Genomic DNA, 22,884 nt, shown 5'->3' on the forward strand with positions numbered 1-22,884 from the left:
CCTATGCCTGGCACTAGCACTTTTATCTTCATTATGTCATGTTATCCTCCCAATAACACCATGGAGTAGATATTATTTTCCCATTTTCTAGAAGAGGAAGTGGGGACAGAGGTCAGATGATTTCCTGCGGGTCACAGGGGAGAGAGCCTCAGGTAGGCAGGACCCAGAGCCGCCCGGTTCTGAAGACCGTGTGCTTTTGCTTACATTGTGCTGCCTCCCGAAGGGGCCGATGAGCTTTGGGGTCACATGAAACATGTTTTACGAGCCATCACTTTGGGAAGATGTAGCTTCAGCATCTGTTGTCAAACTGATAAAAATATAGAATAAATTAGTCAAAATTTAAGTTAAAAAAAAGTAAAAGAAAAAAGAATGCTCCTGATGAATGAAAATCCTGTTCCCATAACACAGTCCTTGTGGGGGGAGGAAAAAAAAAAAAAAAAGCATCACATCCTTGGAACTGTTTCAACTGATGACCTGTATATTTAAGAGATTTTTAATCTCACAGCACTTCAATGCAACAGAAGCTGGCAGTCACTGGAGTTTGAAGTAGTTGTGCTTCATCTGTGTCAGAAGGAGGGGTCTGAACCTCTGGCTGAGCCGGGGCCAGGGCTTCAGGGAAGGAGGCTTTGGGCCGCCACGTGTGTCCAAGGCCCCTTTCTTCCTGCCCAAATAAACAGCCTGTGCAATGTGATTTAAGGCGTCAGGGGCTGGGCTAAAACATCTGGGGGGTTTGGTCAACTCAAGGACAAAAGATCGCCCACACCCATTTATTTGAACACACCCATCAGTCAATCCAGCTACATGGCTGATCCTGGAAGTCCCACTTAAAAATAGTGTCTAAGCAAATTGGAACAGAGAAGAACCACACCACCCAGTGTATTTAGTCCAGCTCCACCCACTCACCCAGCATGTTCCAATAAACGTGGGTTCTGCTTTCTCTCCAACTTTCAGCCCTCCCCCTGCCCTCCCAATTCACTCTTTCTGTTTCGGGCAGTCCCCAGGTTAGACGTCAGCACATCACACAGTCTTGGTTCACTTGTATCCTTGCCAGATGGCTGGGACAGCAGTGTGCTGTGATCTTATCTGGTTTTCTTTTATACCCACACTCCTAAGCAGCCAAAGGTACCTCTACAGTGATTCCTTTACATTTAAAAACTTAACAAAGACAGCTCAACATTTTATCCTCTTCAAACACTTGTCACATACTTTTGAAAAGTAATAATTGTCTCCTTTTACATGGATGGAAGTAAACCACAAATGTGATAGTATTCATAGATTTTCCTTTTCACTTTGGTTTTTATCTGCTGACTATCTGCCCTCGCCTCCACCTCAAACAGTTCCTTTCCATCACCATCTTCTAACTGGTTTTTGTTAGTTCCATTGTTTTGTGCTACCACCTTTATCATATTATTATGTTGCCATAAATATGAGTTCACTCTGAGCACTTTAATGGTGAGGGCCCTGTACAGGTATACCATGTTTTATCTTCACCGTACCTTTTCTATGTTTAGATACACAAATACTTATATTTTTGTGTTATACACAAATACTATTGTGTTACAGTTGCTTCCAGTATTCAGTACTATAACATCCTGTACAGATGTGTAGCCTAGGAGCAGTAGGCTATACCATGCAGCCTAGGTGTGTAGTAGGCTATACCGTCTGGGTTTTGTAAGTGTACTCTATGATGCTCGCACAACAATACATTGCCTGTGACAAATTTCTCAGTCATTAAGCAATGTGTGTACTGTATTTGTTTTTTGCTATTGTACTGTAGGAGTTCCTTATATATTTTGGATATTAAGTCTTAATCAGGTATGTGGTTTTCAAATATTTTCTCTTATTCCATAGGTTGCCTTTTTTATTTTGTTGATTGTTTCCTTTGCTATGCTATGCTATGCTATGTATGCTTTTTCATTTGAAGTAATACCACTTGTCTATTTTTGTTTCTGTTGCTTTTTATTTAATTCCAGATTTAAAAAATAATTTCCCAGACCAATGTCAAGAAGCTGTTTTCTTCTAAGAGTTTTATGGTTTTAGGTCTTACATTTAAGTCTTTAATCAGTATTGAGTTGATTTTTGTATTTGATGTGAGAAAAGGTTCAATTTTATTCTTCTGCAAGTGGATATCTATTTTATCCAGCACCATTTATTGAAGATACTATCCTTTCCCCATTGTGTGTTATTGGTACCCTTGTCAAAAGTCAGTTGACTGTAGATGTGGGAATTCATGTCTGGGTCCTCTATTGATCTATACATCTGTTTTTATGCCAGCACCATACTGCTTTGGTTACTGTAGCTTTGTAATATGTTTTGAAATCAGGAAGTATGATGCCTCTAGCTTTGTTCTTCTTGATCAGATTACTTTGGCTATTTGGGGTCTTTGTGGTTCCTTATGAATTTTAGAACAGTTTTTTTTTCCCCCTGAGAAAAATGCCATTGAAATTTTTATAGGGATTGTATTATATCTGTAGATCACTTTAGGTAGTATGGACACTTTCACAATATTAATTTTTCCAGTCCATGGACACAAACATTTTTCCATTCTTTGTGTCTTTTTATTTTATGTATTTTGATCCTCGCTCTAAAATATTTTTGATTTATTTTTAGACAGAGTGGGAGGGAATGATGGAGGGAGAGAGAGAGAGAGAAACATTGATGTGAGAGAGACATGCCAACTGGCTGCCTTCTGCACAATCCCTACCCGGGATTGAACCTGCAACCCAGGTATGTGCCCTTGATTGGGAATCAAACCCACAACCCTTCAGTCTGGAGGCCAGTGCTCTAACCACGGAGCCAAACTGGCTAGGGCTTTCTGTGTCTTTTGAATTTTTCTTTATCAATGTTGTATAATATCCAGTGTAAAAGTCTTTTACCTCTTTGATTAAATTTATTTCTAAATACTTTATTCTTTTTGTTTCTATTGTGAATGGATTGTTTTCTTAATTTCCTTTTTGGATAGCTCATTGTTTATGTATAGAAATATAACTGACTTTTGTATGTTGAATGTATATCTGCAACTTGACTGAATTTGATTATTAATTCTAATAGTTTTTTGATGGAGTCTTTAGGTTTCCTATTGATAATATCATGTCATCTTCAAACAAAGATAATTTTATGTCTTCTTTTGGGATGGCTTTTATTTTTTATTCATATCTAATTACTCTGACTAGGACTCGAAGTACTATGTTGAGTAGAAGTGGTAAGAGTGGGCATCCTTGCCACATGTGTGCATGGTGGTGGTGTGAGGAGGACATGCTCCTAGTCCAGAGGGTGCAGCAGCATGGACTTTGAGCATCAGCAAAGACTACAGAGGTCTGCACTGGCAAAAGCTACAGGTATTCCTAGTGGTGGCAAGGTCTATTGAGGCTGTCCTGCTCTCTCTTTCCCTTGAGGCCATAGGTCATACCAAGGGGATTCCTCTTGGTGCTGAGGTTCAGGTTGGGGAGTGGAGGGATACTGATAAAATGCTCTCTCTGCTTCTCTATGTGGCCATTCTTGGTGTTTGTGCTCCACTGGGTTGTTGCAGTTCTTAATTGTACTCTGGAACTAACCCAGAGTGATTTTCAATTGGGGGTATTTGCTAACTTGTTTCTGTTGGGGTTGAGAAGGAGGGATGAAGTCTGGGACCTCATAATCCATCATCTTCTTATATTACTCCACATGCATTTTAAAAGAACATTATTCCCTCCCTCAGAAAAACTGATCTGGAATTTTGATTGGTATTGCATTACATTTATATTAAATTTATAGATTAATTTTGGCAAGAATTGACCTTTTTTTTTACAAAACTAAGTTGTCCCATTCAAGAGAAAGAATTATCTTTTTAGTTAATTAGAATTTTTTTCTATCCTTTAACAGAATAAAGAGGTTTTAATAGTTTTTGTTAATTATTATATACTTTATGACTTTTGTTACTATGGTAAATACTATCTAATTTCTTACTGTATTTTGGAGATAGATTTTGCTGCTATAAAGAAATGTAATTTATTTTTTGTGTGTTGACCTTATATCTGGCAACTTTGTTTATATCTCTAATTAGTTAGGGATTAGTTATTAGATGTGGAATTTCATTTTTACTGGTTTCAAATAGGTTTGGTTCTACTTGCTTTTATGTGAAACCAAAGTACTATCTTACAATCCAGGCATTTTGGCATTATTTTTTCTCTTAAGGCATATATTATTGCAACTAAAATTTGTCTCTGACAATGTATAAATCCACAAGAGAGACTGGAGGATAGCTGGACAGATGAACAGTTTCTTTATGGCCAAGGAAGATACAAATACTTAAGTATAAAACCAGAAATCACCCTCTGGTTTAGAGCTAATACTCAGAGAACCACTGATAATAATCCCTACAAACCACCTAATTCCCTTGCTTTCTCTAAATATGTCCTCCCTACTTTCTTCTTTCTAAAACTTTTAGGGCCACAACTTGAAACAAAAAAAGCCAAGTCAACAATGGGCTCAAATTAGTGGTAAATATTCTGATAATCAAGATAGAAGCCCTCTCCTCCAACTCTTCCTGGGATGTCAAAGTCCCAGAAGCAGGGCTCGCAAACCCTGGGAGGAGGAGGGGCTTTTCTTCCAGGAAATTGACCAAGCACTCTCAGTAGCACCAAGTTGTCCTTGGTGTCTATGTAGGCAGATTGAAGGGAAGAGTCATGAAGGACACAGAAGAGCTAAGTGATTTGTTCAATTTAGCAGGATAGAGGGAAGTCTGAGCTATCCTCTTAGAAACCGATCTGTCCTGAGAGCCAGTCCAGCAGAGGCTGTGGCATGTCTTTTCTACTTCCATAGCAGACTTTTAAATCTGAGTTATCCAGATAGTTCTTTTCAGTTATTTGCTTTATTTTGCTTGTACAGGTAGACCTCAAGTTGATAAAACACACACACACACACACACACACACACACACACACACACACACACTGATAGTTGTATAAAGCTGTTATTCTCCTGCAGTACTTTAAAGGTCCACCATTAGCAAGCACATTCCCAACATTTGGCCCCAAGCCCTGCACTCACTGCTTCCAGTAATCATTTGTTTCAGATAATTGTGCTGGTGGTGTACACTTTGTGATAGGTGCTCTGCCACCTCAGAAGACAAATTCCAAACTCTTCTGGAAACTATTTTGGAAGAGAAAGTTGAGGAAGGATTACCAAGGGGAATTTGGGAAGCTGGCCACCAAATCAGGCAACTTTTCTTCTCCAAGGACCTGTAACTTGTGCTCACAGTTTCAGTGTTTATATAGACACAGCGCTTGAACTCTAGCATTTTAAAAAGAAATTCAGCTGTACCAGAAAACTGGGATCAATGGCAGCCATATTGGTCTCCTTGGAAAGCAAAAGTACTCTCATAAAGAGACAAGGGACTCACCCCTTAACCATTCTGCCAGTCAGTTCTCATGAGTAAGGTTTACAAGTGTATAGAAAAACATAACCATTGTTCTAAATTTAGAACACAAAGGAGGACAAGGGAGAGAAAAAGAAAAAAGGATTAGGAGGAGGTGGAGGAGGGCATGAGAAGTGAAGAAGGAAGCTTTTCTTATACGTACATACCCATGGTAAATTTTAATTTACAAATTAGGCACAGTAATAAATTAACAACTGATAATACAATAGAACAATTGTAACAACATACTGCAATGAAAGTTATGTGAATATGGTCTCCCCCTTTCTCTCTCTCTCTTTCTCTTCCTCTCTCTTTCTTTCTTTCTCTCTCTCTCAACCAGTCTGAAAACCAAGACAGCTGCTAGGTGACTGACAGGAGGGCAGCATATCCAGTGTGCACAAAGGGATGATTCCTGTCCAGGTTGGGACAGAGCAGGATGGTGGAAGATTTCATCATGCTGCTCAGAATGAGGCACAATTTAAAATTTAAGAATTGTTTATTTCCAAGGCTGATGCATCTATTTTTATGTGATTTAATTGTCTTTTTGAAATTAATTAATTTATTCTTGTTACAGATGTTACTCCTTTTATTCCCACTGATTTAATTGTCTTGATGGAAACCAGAGGTCAAGACCACACCCTTGTGAGTGGAGGCAGAGCTTTCCCTGGGGGAAATGAGTGTCACAACTGACATCTTTTCTTAGATGAGGCCAAAGTCAGTCCTGGGACAGGAAACCAAGACAGTGACAGTGGAGAGGGATTGCAAGGGGGCACTTTCTCCCCTGTGGTGATGGTTGGTCTTGGGCTTTTCTTCAGGAGACATGCTATATGATGTCCTTCCTGGAGAGAAGAAAGAGGTTCCCTTCCAGATGGTGGCCATCTGGGAACAAGTCAGGAAGACCCTCTCAGGACCTCCTGGTCCTAGCAGTTCTGAACATCACCACAGCCCTAAGTCTGTTTTATCTTTTCCTTCTGCCATCTCTGACTTTCATCAGGGCTTTTCAAAGAGTTGTAGCCCACTGTCCACCATTCTTGGGAGGAATGAGCCTGAGGGCATAGGAGGCAAGGGGCAGTGTTCCAGAGCCTGAGCTGCAGACGACACGCAGGGAGGACTACAGGGGACATATTTGCCTGCCCAGACCACCCCCAAAGGTGGGCAGGACAATTCTGATAAAGGCTGGACTTTGTGTAGCCAGTGGGTCATTTAAAAGAAAGCATACACTCTTTTTAATGAATGTTCCCCAATTATTGTTAGCTCCAGTTTAGAATCAAGATTTAGTTAATTATCTCTCAGCAAAATATTTAAAAAAAACAATTCTACCATTATCGCTTTTGATGTGAAAAACTTCCTGCTGTGGTGGTCAGTTTCTCATAAGAATCATAAAAGAGCACACAAGCCCCCACCCTTGTTTCAGGAAATGGATGGCCACAGAAGACCCTTTGCCCAGACTCAACAACCCTTCCTTTTTTCAAATGTCTCCAAACTGCTCACTTGCCCCTTTGTGGCTAACCAAGGACAGTTGCTGACACCCAAAAACTAATAAGAAAATCTTCCCAGCTTCCATATTACGCTTCACAGAAAGCCTGGATATCAGAATCCTGCCTCAGTATTTATTTTCACTCTACAAAATGTACTCTTTTCTAACAACTTTGAACCCCTGCTGAAATGAAAGGGGTAGCATATGGGTTTCCTTGCTGCTAGTTTGTGAATAAACAGCTTGTGTTAATTTTGTCTCAGATTTAGTTTATCTTTACAAATGGGAAGTCATACCCCAGCCCTCAAATATGGCATTTACCAAATGAGAAATTTGGAGGAGAGACCCTGGAGAAATACAGGGTTTCCATGTCTGGTAGTTTCTGGTTGGAAGGGAGCCTGGAGGAAGAGGGAAAGGAAGGAGGGAGTAGGGGGGTACTTAGGAAAATGAGGCCTGGCTTACAAAGGAATTTGCATGCCTTTACCTCTTCTTGCTACATTTTTATTAGCCTGAAGGCAGAGTCATGGGAGCCCCCTGTGGGCAGACAGACAAGAGGTTTCCATAATGGTTCAATAGCTAGAGAGGTAGAAAGAAAAATGTTTAGAGAGAGAGGATGTCACTGGTCCTCATGGGGATAGTGAATGCAAACTTCATGACTGAATATAATTTTTTAACAATAAAATGTAGGCACTAGTTTAACACATTAAATCAAACCAAATTAATAAGTATTAAACATCTAGCATGTTCATGGTCTAATATACAACTGGTCATAAACACCATGTGATGGAAATTTAATTCACTTAAAGTGACTCTGGCTTCCCTAGAGGTTCTTACCAATATATCTGGATTCTAAGTTTGAGTTTTTCATAGAACCTAGTGAATAGCACCTCAGGGCAGGATATGGGATTCTGAGATGCTCTTGGAACTTGAGCTGGAAGGCTTCAGCTAAAGTGACTGGGTGTCCTAATTTAGAAAGATGTTTGAGTTCTATTTTTTTCCAAAGGTAATGAGTACTTGTTGACTTTATTCAACTTTAGGTAGAATATTATTCACCATTCCTTGTGTAACTAGATCATTTTCGGGCCTTAGAAAAGTGTACGTACAAATGAGTTTACATTGACACTAATGCCCAAATCCTGATGGCTTTTAGCTCCTCCTGCAGTACGTAGGAACTCCACGTCCTCCGTCTTCAGTCTTGCCATCATTCTCGATTCTCAGGGGTACTGTCAGCTCTGTGGCTGCTACCCTTCATGAGGACACTCTCAGAAATAGCCTCCTTTGGTGCTCACTGTCCTGGCCTGTCAGAGCAGCAAGTTGCCCTCTGGTGAATGACTCGGTGATCACGGGGCCAAGGAGGAGAGCTGGACTTCTCACCCATGAAGTGTTTGTCTCAACCTGAAACCATCCTGCTTTAGTCCAGATGCTCACAGCCTTTCACAAGAGCAGGTCGATCAGCTTTAATCTGGATTGCCTCACTCTTCGAAAACAATCCTTCAGGACCCCAGAGGTCCAAAGGGAACAAGCCATGTCGAAAAGAAACCATCCATCCCTTACTTCATTTTTTATTTTTCATTCCTCACCTGAGGAATTTTTCTACTTATTATCAGATAGATTTGGAGGGAGGGAGAGATAGAGAGAAACAGAGAGAAACATCGATGTGAGAGAGACACATCACCGGTTGCTTCCCACATGACTCCGCCGAGGGCAGGGGACGAACCGCAGCCAGAATTGAACCCAAGACTCATTGGTCCGCAGGCCGATGTTCTAACAGCGGAGCCAAAACGGCCAGGGCTCATTCCTTACTTATTTTTCTTTCACTTGTCCTCTTGTAGACAAGTACCCTTTTTTTTCTTTCAGAAAAGCACAAAGCCCCAGGCGTATCTGGATCCAGAGAGGTCACCAACCAGCTGTTTTCCTAAGCAGCCACACTGAATCCCAGCTTGACCTAGCTGGGGACACACTGCCTGCTCATAATATCAACAGAACCTCTGAAATTCAATAGGCAGGAGAGGAGAAGGTTTTAATGTACGTACATATTTGATTCTGGTCAGACCTACAGTGCCTGGATCTGTGAGGGTAGCAAGTGAATCTGTGAGATACATGAGGTTCATGCACAGATTGGTGAGCGCTTCCAAATTGTTGCCTGAAACTCTGGGGGAGCTTGTGTGGGGACAACTAGAACTGAGGTACTCCTCTAACCTCCTGTTCTCTGTCCAGAAAGCCTTCCTTGATCCTACTACCTGGATGTAACCTCTGTCCATTTCAACTCACCGTAGCTCGATGTGCTTCTCATCAGCTCACACCTTTTGTTACAGGACAGAAAGAGTTTGCCCACCTGTTGCCAGCAAACACTAGATACCGAGCACTGCAGGGAAGAAAAAGCGCTGTTTTATTATGACTAGCACAACCCAGGAGAATAGGAAGCTGGTGCTCAAAAGCCTAAACTCCCCAATCCAGGGTTTGGGAAAGTTTTAAGGGGTTGGGGAAACAGGTACGCGAAGCCCTGATGGAGAATTTTAATTGGAAGAGCTTGAAGCTTGGCCATTTATGGTAAAGGGGCATCAACACCATCTTCCTGGACAACCGACCCCTCACTTCTGAAAGGCCTTTAGTACTCGAGTTCTAGCTGTGCCCTGTCCTTTGGTTCCAGGTGCAGCTGCAGGTCCAAGTTCTCTCCTCTGCACATGCTTCAGCTGCATGACTTGTGGTTTTGGTCTGTTGTCTCTGAAAAGAAGCTCCTTGAATAAGATAGGACCATTTTGAGTTGGTTCTGTGGTTACAAACATTCTGCTTTAGGATTTTTGTGAACAGCCTCCATATGTACTGATTATGTAGTGCCTACAGCAGGAATCTCTTCCTGAGGTCAGAACTTTGCTTCTGGTAGATGTTGAATAGTACTTGTTCATTTGAATTACACTCTGTTTAACTGGATTTTGCCCCTTTGTGGCCAACTCTTCCTGGAATGCACTGGAGCAACGGAGCTCATTTTGTAGAGCAACATCTATCCCTCCCACCCTGCACCTCCACGGCACCTGGCGGACCTGGTATAAACTTGCCTTTACTCTCAGGGCCAGCTCTCATGGTCCATTGTGTTCTAGAAATGCTTTCAACCTCCCACTGCAACTCCAGCAGCCCTTCCAGGTCCCCTGTGCTGGAGGCCCTTGCCTCCACCAGCCTTTCCCACAGGGATGGAGCTGCTCACAGGAGCTTTCTATAGGACAAGAAAACTAAAAAAAGACAACTGGCTGAAGGAAAGATGAGAAATGCCCAAGTCAATCAACAAAGGGTCTCAAATTGGCAAATACCTCATTTTTCTTCTAGAATTATAATACCTAGTTTGGTGAAACAGGCGGTTTCATGCCCTGTCTGTGGGAGGGTAAGTTTCCATCACTTCTGGAGGGCAGTTGGTTCAAGTGTCAAGCACCTTTCAAATGTTCACATTCTTTAATTCAGAAATATTAATGAGGGCATGTTTCCTACAATTCACAGAAAAAAAAAGAAAGATAAATCTTAAAGGCCATTCAACCTTACTAGTAATAAAAAAAATGAAAATCTAAACACCAATTTTTTTTCTAAACACCAGATTGATGATAATGTAAAAGTTTGATCAAGTGGTGATGTATAGGGATTCACCACTTTGACACTGCTTGGTTGAATGCAAATTGGCTTCATATTTTAGGAAAATTCCTGGGATTACATGTTAAAATTTAAAATATACATCCTCCTCCCCACCCGGCCGTGTGGTTCAGTGGTTGAGTGTCAACCCATGCACCAAGAGGTCACTGGTTCAATTCCTGGTCAGGGCACATGCCCAGGCTGTGGGCCTAATCCCCAGTGCGGGGGGGGGGGGGGGCGTGCAGAAGGCGGCCAATTAATGTTCTCTCTCATCGATGTTTCTGTCTCTCTCTCCCTTCCTCTCTCTCTCTAAAATCAATAAAGAAAAAAAATTTTTTTAATTAAATAAATATCCTCTTTAAGCCAGTAATCCTAATTATAGAACTGCCCTAAGGAAATTAAACTATCAACATACAAAGGTATGTGGATATTTAATGCAGCATCAATAGTAACTCTCAAAATCTATAAACATTCATATCAATTTATGGGAAATGACTTAATAAATCATTATATTATAGAATATTATACAGTTATTTCCAGAGTTATCAAGCTCTGGAAAGTTGCTTGAGATTTATTAAGTGAAATGAACAATTTCAGACTTATATGTATGGTAAGATTCCATTTTTATTAAAATAAATGTATTCAGTTATTTATTCTTTTAACAAATGTTCTTAAGGCCTAGCTAGCGCTGTGCCAGGCACTGGAAATATAGTGGTGAAATACATGCTTCCTGCTTTCCTGTGTGCTATTGTAGCCTAGCAAATGCATAGAAAAGAAATATACTTCAAGAAATCATAGAAAAGAGGAAAAAGAAAATATAGATTTTTCTTTATATCTATGCATTGCTCAAATTGTTTCTATGAACCGATGTCACTTTTGTAATTAAATTTAAAAGTTCACACACACACACACACACACACACACACACACAATCCTAATGAGATCATCAGAGAGGCACCTGGGGATGTATCTACAAAGAGACGACACACAGTGGTTTTGAGTTTGGCTTTGGAATTACACAGACCTGAGTATAGTTCCACATCCGCCATTGACTGGCTGTGTAATCCTGAGTAAGGCATTTGACTTATCTGTGTCTGTTTCCTTCTCAATAAAATGGAAATCATAAGAATACTCAACTTGAAAGGTGATTTTGAGGATTAAATGAAATGATGTACATAAAGCAGTTGGCCTGGTGTTTGGCATGCAGTAAATAACAAATGGTAGCTATGAAAGCAATAAGGGTGTTCATCTTAATATTGTTTAAAATTGCAACCAACTGCTTAAATGTATAACAATTGCTATGTAAATAATGGACATTCATGTGATGGGATATTATAATATCATTAAAATTACAATTTCAAAGAATTCCTCATGAAATAAGAAAATAAAATTTTGTGTAGGCAACACAAACCTATATATTCATCATCATTCCCATGTTGATAAAACTGGAAAGAAATGTCTAGAACTTCCCCTTGCCTGGCTTCCAAAAGATGAACAATACAATCTCTTCAAGCAAAAAGGGCCTATGTGCTTACCCCTGAACAGAAGATCAGAAAGGACTGGTTGCTTGGTTTCCACTCTTCTTCATTTGGTTGAGGAGAACCCCCGGTGATCACAGAAATTGTAGCACTGTTAAATTGGGAAGGAAGACAGGCTAAATCTCTGTAAAGAGAGGTCAGCCTAGGTCAGGGGACTGGGGAATAGCAGGAGGGCAGAAACTCAGAAGGCTTTACTTGAGAAGGTGGAAATTCTGATGTAGGAATCTGAATTTTAGAGCTGGAAGGGATTTGGAGATCATCTAATTTCTTGCTTCTTAAAGTGTAGTTTGTGGATCACTCAGGAGCTTATGTGGTGACTTTTTGGGTGGGAGAAGTGGGACTATGGAGAGGAAAGAGTAGACAATGTTTCCTTACACACCTCTGAATGACTTAATTCGTTAAGTCTTACTCCAGAGCTACTGAATCAGAATCTGCATTTTAACAGGATCTCCAGGTGATTCTTTTGTGAGTTGTACTCGAGAAACAAATGAAACTCCCATTATTTTTAAATGAGGAGTCTGAGACTTTTAAGAGTGAAATGATATGTTTAACTTCACATGGGGATTTTAGTGGCAGAGACAGAACCAGAAATAGATCTCTTGTTCCCATTTCTTTATTTTCTCATCATATCTTGTGATCCTTCTCTACATACCCTATTTGATATACATTGTCCAATTCCCAACCCCCAGCTCATTCTATTCTAGTAATTTTTAGAGGTATGGTGTTTTATGTATTGTGTCTATCTTGCACTGAGACAATTATTCTTGCTGTGTGGCAATGGGTGGGTTCTAGGTCAGCTTCAATTGCCAGCATTATTGAAAGTGCCTTGGTCTAACTCCCTGGAAGTTTCTTAAATGTTCATTGAGATTGCACTTCAGTTCCTACAAATTTGCTGTCATCAGATCCAAGTGGTATTATGATCTAAAGGACAACTTAAAGGGTCGGAATCTCTGACCACAGAGTTAACCCAAACATCTTCCCTTTGTTCTCTGTCTTCTACCTAGGTTCTGCTCCCACTCTCTTCCACTGTCATCAAAGGTTTTATTGTGCTCCTGGATTTTGATCACAGATTTATTAAATGTTTAAGTGTATATCCCTTGAATTAAGGTTTCTCAGTAATGAGGTGCATTCAGAAGGAGAAGACTCTAATTTGGAGGAGTTTGACATCAGCCATGTCATCTCTGACAGGGTTAATCACTACTCTGGTTTTTCAAGCCCCAGACTTGCTGGACTGTGTATGTTAAGGTCAGCTGGGGTGCCCCAAATTAATTTTAAAGATATGTGACTGCTTGGAGTTCACTGAGTTATCAGCTTCCAATATTTAAGACATTACTCATTTGTTTTCCCCTCAAATTATGAACTGAAATATAAGTTGGCTAGAAATGTTTAGAAAATAATATGACATTGTATTAGAAAAGTGTCAATAGAGATTGCTGCAATTAGAAGCTAAGGCAAATTCTTGGAGAGAATCTACCTTTTTGAAACAACATGCAGGACGTGTTGGAAAAATCGCAGAGTATTGAGTTAATCCTATTCAATAAAGTTTCAATAGGTACCTCTTCTATATAAGACACCATTTTAAATGTTGGGGTTGGGAGGGTCCAAAAATGGGGCTCTAATGAAGATGTAGTGTAAGTATGAGGATAAAAGAAGTAGTCCACATCTGTTGTTCTAGGCAGACTATCAGAATCATAAGAGAGGTCTACATTCTTTGGAAATCACACAGGGAGACCTTCTGTATGAAGGGGTCAGGAAAGGCCAGGAATGGTAGTACTTGAGACAGGCTTTTAAATATAGAATTTAGAAAACCTTCTAATCTAATAACAATTTTTTTCTTTTTATTGAATTTATTTCTAGTATAACGTGACTTTTCTAAGTTATGTCATTGGGAGGTATATAAAGAAACATTATCTACTCTTTCCCCTCCATAATCCCACTTCTTCCTCCCTCAAAGTAATCAATGGCAAGAGATTGGTATATCCTTACTCATCTCCACATATCTAATCATAAATAGCTGTCTAAAACTTTACTTTGTTGTTATTTACTTATTTTTACAGAATAGGATATTATATACATTATTTTGCAATTTTTTTTTACTGATTTCCTTGTTATCCTCTCCCACCTCCTGCCATCTCCTTTTCCCTCTGGTAATCACCATACTGTCATGTGTGTCTATGAGGTTTTTGTTTGTTTGTTTGTTTGCATAACATCTTCTTTACCTTTTTTATGCAGCCCCCAATCCCCCTCTGACAGCTGTCAGTCTGTTAGTGAAGTAAGCCAGTTGGAGAAAAACAAATACCATATGATCTCACTTATATGTGGAATCCAATGAACAAAATAAACTAACAAACAAAATAGAAACAGTCTCATAGAGACAGAAAACAACTGTAGTGTTATTTTTTTTATTTAATATATTCCTGACTATTTTCTCAGTTTAATTCAGATTGATTCAACTCATTCCTTTTATTTTATTTTTTTAAATACGTTTTTATTTATTGTTTTAGTGAGAGAGAGGAAGGAAGAGTGAGAGAAACATTGATGTGAGAGAACAACCATCAGCTGCTTCCTGCATGCCCCCTACTGGGGATCGAGCCCACAACCCCGGGCATGTGCCCTAACAGGGAATCAAACCAGCACCTCTCAGCCCATAGGATGACGCTCAATCCACTGAGCCACACAGGCTGGGCTCAACTTATTTCTTCTAATACATACATAATGTTCTATAGAATGACTGTCCCAGAATTTGATCCACCATTTCCATAGTTATAGACATTCAGGTTATTTCTAGAATTTTATTGTTACATAATAGATCAAAAAGAGATGGAAATAGACAAAAAGAGATGAACTCAAAGAGTCAAAGAGGAAAGAAACATAACTTGGTGTTAAGCAGTCATAATCCTAATAATTTCTCTTCATAGTCATTGCACTGTCAGCAGTTGGGCTCATAAGGATCCTCTTTTTGACCCCTTATGGTTTCTGGGCTCTTCAGTTTTCACTGATGGTACCCATAGGCTTGCTATATTTCATACTCCACCAGAGATAGTTATTTCCTCTTTTAATCATGCCTTCTATGTACCCACACCCTGTTCAGAACTTGCCCATACCATTTTCTCAGAAGGCAGAGACCAAGGAAGGAAGTCACTTGTCCCTATGGTCACCACTCATTGAATTGCAGTGAACATGTGATTCAAGCTGGCCAATCAGATTCTATCTTCTGAGAAATTTATATTAGAGTCTAGAGACTGTGTGAGGTACTTGAACTGAGAAGTGATGTACGGCTGAGGTGGGGGCTCATCTGTGGGCCAAGTACTTGCCAAAACAGAAAAGGGCAAAGACTTGGAGAGGGCAAAGAATGAAGCCTTCTACAAACGTGCAGAGAGAGTGAGGGGAAAAGAAATAGAACAACAGGAAGTATTTCTGTACTTTCTATTGATTCTTCAATTCCTGCCTCAAGTTGGTTATGGGAACTGACTGTACTTTCTGACCGTGGGTTCTATAAGACAATTCTGTCTCTTTCCTTTAAGTTCCTTTTGTCTGAATAAGTTTAAGTGAGAGTGATTTTTTAAAAACTTGTGACCAAGTTATTCCTAAGACTTTGAACAGGTATGGAGTTAAAGGAAAGCTATTCTTCCCTCCAAATTTAAGCTAAAAGAGAGCATAGGTATCTTACTGGGAGAGGTGATTGCCTACTTTCTTCCAGTATAAAAAGATATATAGATTGTATCATTTATTAATACAGGATATTAATACAGGAAGTAATTGTCTGTTTTCAATAAATGAAATACTTTGAAAAAATCTCACAGTGTTTTAATCAATGAGTTTATTTGAGGCTGGTGGGAACTGAACCATCATCCTGGTATCCTGGAAAGCATGTGGACTTAGAATCAGAGATGGCTTGGGTTTTGTCACATCCTAGTTGCATAACTTTGGAAACTAGAACCTCACTTTCTCATCTGTAAACTGAATACAATATATAAGGTTATTCAGAACATTAAATGCAATACTATATGTAATGTCTGATATCATACTTGGCACATGATAAGCACTCAACAGTATTAATTCTCTCCATCTCTTTCTTCTCCCCATTCCCCTAGCTCTTCCTCCCACTGCTACTTAGGGGCCAACTTCCTTTTATCCCCCTCTCTTACAAAGTTGAAGCTGCTCCCCCTCTCCTCCTGGTACCATGGAGCAAAGTGCAGAGAGAAGCCTGCTGGAGACCTTGGTGCCCAGCCAGAGAGGAAGATAGTAGGGGAAAGCAAGAGTCCGAGAGGGGTGGGAAGAGGGGAAAAGGGCTGCATGTGTACCCAGAATCCTGTGCACATTGCTGAAATTAAAAGCCATCAGACAAAACCATTTTGGAACCAACCATTGAGCTCTTTTCCTACTACAGAGACCAACCCCACCAAATACTTACTGCACCAGGTGTTTGGAGACATAGCTGTAGATGAGGTCACATAGATAATACTGATCCCTGAGCTGCTTGTTCATTAACTAAAAGCCTTTCCCTAAGCAGTGTTCTAAGCTGACAGCTACAAATACTTATAGTTTAATGTTGACTACATATGGCACTGTATGTTGAAATTATGTAAATATATTACAAAGATTTGCTAGTCTTCTATCTTAAGAGCTGACAAACTAAAATAAGTGAATACAAATACAAATAAAAAGATACAAATACACTTGAGGGATAATAAAGAAAAGTAATTTTTGTTTTATTTTATTTTAACATTTTTATTGAATTTATTGGGGTGACATTGGTTAATAAAAGTACATAGGTTTTAGGGGTACAATTCTATAATACATCATTTGTATATTATATTGTGTGTTCACCACCCCAAGTCAAATGTCCTTCTGTCACCATTTATCCCCCTTACCCCTCTGGTAATCACCATACTGTTGTCTTTGTCCATGAGTATTTTTTAGTTTTTGTTCAATCCCTTCACCTTTTTCATTCAGCTCCCCAAACCTCTCCCCTTTGACAGCTGTCAGTCTGTTCTCTGTATATAAGAGTCTGTTTATATTTTTGTTTGTTAGCTTATTTTATTTATTAGATTCCACATATAAGTAAAATCAAATCATATGGTACCTGTCTTTCTCTGACTGGCTTATTTCACTTAGCATAATACTTTTCAGTAGCAAAAAAGAAGGAAAGCTTACCTTGTATGAGAGCATGGAAGAAAATTAATTTTAGAAAATTAGGCCATGAATAAAATTGTGGATTAACATTAAAGAATTATGAAGTTCTTTGCACCACTGGTCTCTGTGTGAAACAAGTGAGAGGCTTTTTTTTTTTAGTTTCAAGAATTTCCATTCTTAAAAGAAAAAAAGCCTCTGGAGGGACTAACACTGGGTAGGTTTGTCCAGGGAGGAGAGAAGAATACATGAGAGCCTTTACCACACTCATGTCCTGTTGGACTGAGTCATCGCTGAATAATACAGTTGACAGAGTAGCATCTATTCTTTTATTAATACAGACAGCTGTTTGTGCAAGGAACTTGGATTACAGATAATAAGAAGCCATAAGGCTTTTTGCTCATAGGAGCTCTCTGGGAAAAAGGCTAGTGGGGAAGACAAGCATATGTATAGGTAAATTTCACTAAAATTTTGAGTTATAGTAGAAATGTAACCATCCTCTGAGGGCACCTATAAGGCAGAGTTGTTCAGTCTGCTTAGGAGAATTGGAAGACTTCATAAAGAGAACATGAGAGCTAACCAAATCCTTTTATGTGCCTAGAACTGAGTATGTAATTGAAAATATACACATGTACATGCACACAGTATATATGATGATGATGTCCTTTCCCCTGCCCTATAGTGCATGTACAAATACATATGAGAAAAAGAGTCCTTTCAGGGAGAAATGAAAATAAAAACTCAACTTTATCTGTAGTTGGGGTTCAGATGTGAATTATGTAGAACACGTACTTGTGTGGGTGGACTTTCCCAGAAGCTCAATTTAGAGCAATAATAAGACCCCGGAAAGGGGAGTTATAGAAAGAAAGGAGCCAGGCATGGTCAGCCAGACTCAGTGATAACCCCAAGGTCAGAGGGCAGTGACGGTTGCAGGTGGCTGCATGCACACCTGTCCCAGTCTCATTTGTTATTCTGGAGCCAGGTGGGCCCACTGGGGACAAAAAAAGACACATGTGTGGACAGAACAAGCTGCACTACTGAATTATTAACACTTGGAGGCTCAAGGGACAAGTGATCATGATTTGGTGCCCACACCACAACACACAAACACGTACAACTGAACTATTATGAAACCATAAGGTGAGAACATTGATGTTCAAGAAAGACAAGCAAAAAGTTTTGCTGTAGAGCTCCTTTATTTATTTATTTATTTTTATTTTTTTATTTTTATTTTTTATCCTCACCCAAGGACAGTTTTTCCATTTTTTTGTTCAGGTAGAGTGGGAGGGAGAGAGAAGAAGAAGAGAAAGAGAGATAGAGAGAAACATGGATGTGAAAGGGACACATCGAATGGCTGCCACCCGCACAACCAAACAGGGTCAGGACAAACTGCAACCAAGGTACATGCCCTTAGCAGGAACCGAACCAGGGTCTCTCGGGACCGCAGGCTGATGCTCTAACCGCTGAGCCAAACCGGCCAGGGATGTAGAGCTCCTTTAAAATACAAGATTACCTACTGCATCCAAATGAAGCTTCATTTATTTGACCATCTGACAAGCTCATCTCTAAGTCCTATGATGTGCCAGTGACACTCAGAGTTTAAAAACTTCTGTTAGCTTCTCACTCTTTCCCTCCTCAAGCTAAGCAAAGGGCCTTTCTGAAGTGAAGGACACATGGAAGCTAAAATACTACAGTTGTATTCCTTCCCTATTAAATGAGGTAGGAGCAATGGGGAAGAACATAATTTCTGTGGACAGAGATAGGAAATTATTGTAAATGGAGCTGGCCACTGGATGAGAACCACTCCTTCTTAAGCATCCACTGCCACCAGACAGTTGGAATAGGCAGGAACAGCAGAACCTCTGAGAAATGGGGCATGAAGGGCCGCAATAAGGCTGTGTTTAAAAGCCGACATCCAAGTCCAGCCCTACTCCTTACCTCAATTTCCTCATCTCTAAAATGGGATGTCAATTGTTGTACTTATAAAATTTAATAAGGGAGGATTTCCAACAGTGGGAATATATAGCCTTTGGCTGAAGAAGAGACCCATGTCATGTTTGAGAAGATAGAAAAATACATCAGGGAGAATCTTCAGCTGCTGGTCAATAGGCCTGATGGCACCTACTGTTTCAGGCTGCACAATAACTGAGTATACTACGTGAGTGAAAAGATCTTGAAGTTGGCCGCCAACATCTCTGGTGACAAGCTAGTGTCTCTGGGGACCTGCTTCAGAAAATTCACTAATACCCACAAATTCCATTTGCATATCACAGCTCTGGATTACCTTGCACCCTATGCCAAGTACAAAATGTGGATAGAGCCTAGAGCAGAGCAGTCTTTCTTGCATAGGAACCATGTATTAAAATCTGGACTGGGTCGAATTACTGAAAAAATTTCTCAGCACCAGGGAATGGTGGTGTATTCTATGGCAGACATCCTTTGGGTTTTGGGGTGGCAGGAAAGTCTACACAAGACTGTAGGAAAGTAGACTCCAAGGCGATTGTGGTATTTCACAAGCAGACATTGGGGAATATGTATGACATGAAGAGACACTGACTTAAAACGGAACCATTGCAAGAACTTACAGCTGTGTGGAAGGGCCTAGCTTTATTTCCAGTGTCTGTGTAGGCTCCATGATCACATTGAATTTTGTCAGCACTGTGACCTCTCCAGGGACTTCTTAGTTTAATATTCTTTCTATTATGGACAAATGCAGGCTGGATTCTTATTAAGCAGAAATGGGTAAAAAACTGGAGTTTAAGATGTTTGCGTTTGTTACAAAACAGAATATTGTCTTATATTTTAATCAGAGGGTTTATTTTCACTAAAAAGTTCTAAATCATTGGAATCGAGGACAAGAATAGCTTACAATTGTTATCTATGATAACACTGTTTTCCAAACCCATGATAAGAATGAAACAGGATACAGAAATGGCAGCAGAGTGAATGGAAGCTACACAGACCACTGCCCAGGGCCAAACTGGAATTACAACTAAAATGAAGACAAATCATTGGGAAAAAGCAACAGAAAAGCAGCTTACAAGGACCATATAACCAGGGACACTGACTTGATCCTGGTAGGTCTGTGGAGGTATGAGGTAGAGCTGGGAGCCCACAGAGAGCAGCAGCCTTAGCTGTGAGCAGCAAAAACCCCAAATTGGCTCCACAGTGCAGAGGACCAGGACAGAGTGCTAAATTCGCCACAGACATTCACTTTGGGCTCCAGCAGAGGGAGGGCAGACTGGACTGGAACAGTGTGGGAACACTCAGGATTTGGAGGGCACACAGAGCTTTTGCTGAGTTGCAGTCGCACAGGACGGTGGCCAACTTACTCCTTCCCAGGGCTTGGGGGAGGGGCAACAACCCCTCACGTGAAGATTCAACTCTACCTAGGTAGGCCAAAGAAATGCAAATCGAGGCTCATTAACAACCAGCATCTGCCCCACCCTCAGGAAATACTCTTACAGGGAACACCTGAAGGAGTTTTTCATTCAAATGAGAACCCAAGGCTCTTCAAGTAACCCTGACTAATGGTCTCCAGGTAAAAAGCTAAAGGATAACTGAACCATTCCGGGGCTTGCAAATCTACTCAGGAAAGTAGGACTTGACAGTGGTGGTTAACGTGTGTCTCCTCATGCTCATTCAAACCCAGTAGAGGGAGCCACTAACAGCAGAACACCAACACCCATAGGGAAAATTTGGCAGGCTCCAAAGTCAAAATGGTGAAACAAAAACAAATCCCAAATGAAAGAACAAGAGACCTCTACCAAAGATGAGATAAATGAAATGCAGTTAAGCAACCTATCAGAGGTAGAATTCAGAGCCATGCTCTTGAGGAAGCTCAACAGCATGAGTAAGGACATCAACACCATGATATAGAAGCATTGAAAACCAAACAAGTGGAAATGAACAATGACATATAAGAAACAAAGAACGCATTGGAAGGAATAACCAGCAGAGTAGAGAAAGCTGAGAACCAGATCAGTGAATTAGAAGACAGGGTAGAAAAAAACCACCCAATCAGAAGACCAAGAGAAAAAAAAAAATGAAAAAAATAGAAAGACAGCTTAAAAAAACTGTGGGACAACTGAAAATGTAACAACATTCACATCATAGGATTTCCAGAAGAAGAAAATGAGCAAGGCTTAGAGAATATATTTGAAGAGATAGTAACAGAAATCTTCCCTAATTTGGAGAAGGAAGAATGCATTCAAGTTCAAGAAGCACAGAGAGCCCCAAGTAAGAAGAACCCAAACAAGCTCACACCAAGATACATAGTAATTAAAATGCCACAAATCAAAGACAAAGACAGAATCCTAAAGGCACCAAAAGACAAGCAACATGTTACCTACTAAGGAACCCCCATAAGACTGCCAGCTGACTTCTCAACAGAAACACTACAGGCCAGAAGAGAATGGCATGAAGTAATCAAGGTAATGAAAAACAAGGATATGAATCCAAGACTACTCTATCCAGCAAGGCTATCATTCAAAATAGAAGGTCAGATAAAGAGCTTCCCAGCCATAAAAAGGCTAAGAGAATATATTAGAACCAAACCGGCACTGCAAGAAATGTTAAAAGGACTGCTGTAATTAGTAGAAATAGGGAGAAAAATATAACCACAAAAAAACAATGGCAATAAATAAGTACATATCAGTAATAACCTTAAATGTCAATTGACTGAACACTCCAATCAAAAGACACAAAGTAGTTGACTAGATAAGAAAGCATGACTCATATATATGTTGTTTAAAAGAGACCTGCCTCACAACAAAAGACTCACATAGTTTGAAAGTGAAGGAATGGAAAAAAATCTTCCAAGCAAATAAAAAGGAAAAAAAGGTGGGGTAGCAATACTCATATCTGATAAAACAGATTTCAAAATGAAGGCCATAACTAGAGACAAACAAGGCCACTACATAATATTGAGTGGATCTATCCAAGAGGAAGATATAACCCTGGTAAACATATATGCACACAATATAGGAGCACCAAAATATATTAAAAATCTTCTGGAGGACTTCAAAGGAGAAATCAACAGCAATACAATAATAGCAGGGGACTTCCACATCCTGCTGACATCACTGGATTGATCCTCTAGACAAAAAAAATTAACAAGGAAACAGAGGCTCTAAATGTAGCACTAGACCAAATGGTTTTAATAGATATCTACAGAGAATTCCCCCTACCAAACTGCAGAACTCACATTCTCCTTAAAAGGACATGGGACATTCTCAAAGATAGACCACATGTTAGGGCACAAACTAAGTCTCTACAAGTTCAAGAAGATTGAAAACATATCAAGCATCTTCTCAGATCACGATGGCATGAAACCAGAAATCAATTGCACCAAGAACATGCAAAGACATTTCAACACATGGAAGCTAAATAGCATGTTATTAAACAATGAATGGGTTACCAAAGAGATCAAGGAAAAAATTAAAAACTTCCTGGAAACCAATGAAAATGAAGACACAACAACACAAAATCTATGGGATGCAGCGAAAGCAGTTTTGAGAGGGAAGTTCATAAGCATTACAGGCTTACTTTCAGAAACAAGAAAAATTTCTTTTAGACCAACTAACCGCACAACATAAAGAACTAGAAAGCAAATGAAAAATAAACCCTGGAGCAAGTAGAAGAAAGGAAATAGTAAAGATCAGAGCAGAAATACATGACAGAATCCAAAATAACAATTCAAAGGATCAATGAAACAAAGAGCTGGTTTT

At 39.8% G+C, this 22,884-nt stretch overlaps 1 pseudogene; it reads left to right on the top strand.

The window, feature by feature from the left end:
* The window catches only part of LOC118627816, a 32,424-nt pseudogene extending 12,708 nt beyond the window's left edge, over window positions 1-19,716 (top strand).
* Window positions 19,717-22,884: the final 3,168 nt, after the last annotated feature.

Source organism: Molossus molossus, unplaced genomic scaffold, assembly GCF_014108415.1.
Source record: "Molossus molossus isolate mMolMol1 unplaced genomic scaffold, mMolMol1.p scaffold_m16_p_13, whole genome shotgun sequence".
Classification (NCBI taxonomy): Eukaryota; Metazoa; Chordata; class Mammalia; order Chiroptera; family Molossidae; genus Molossus; species Molossus molossus.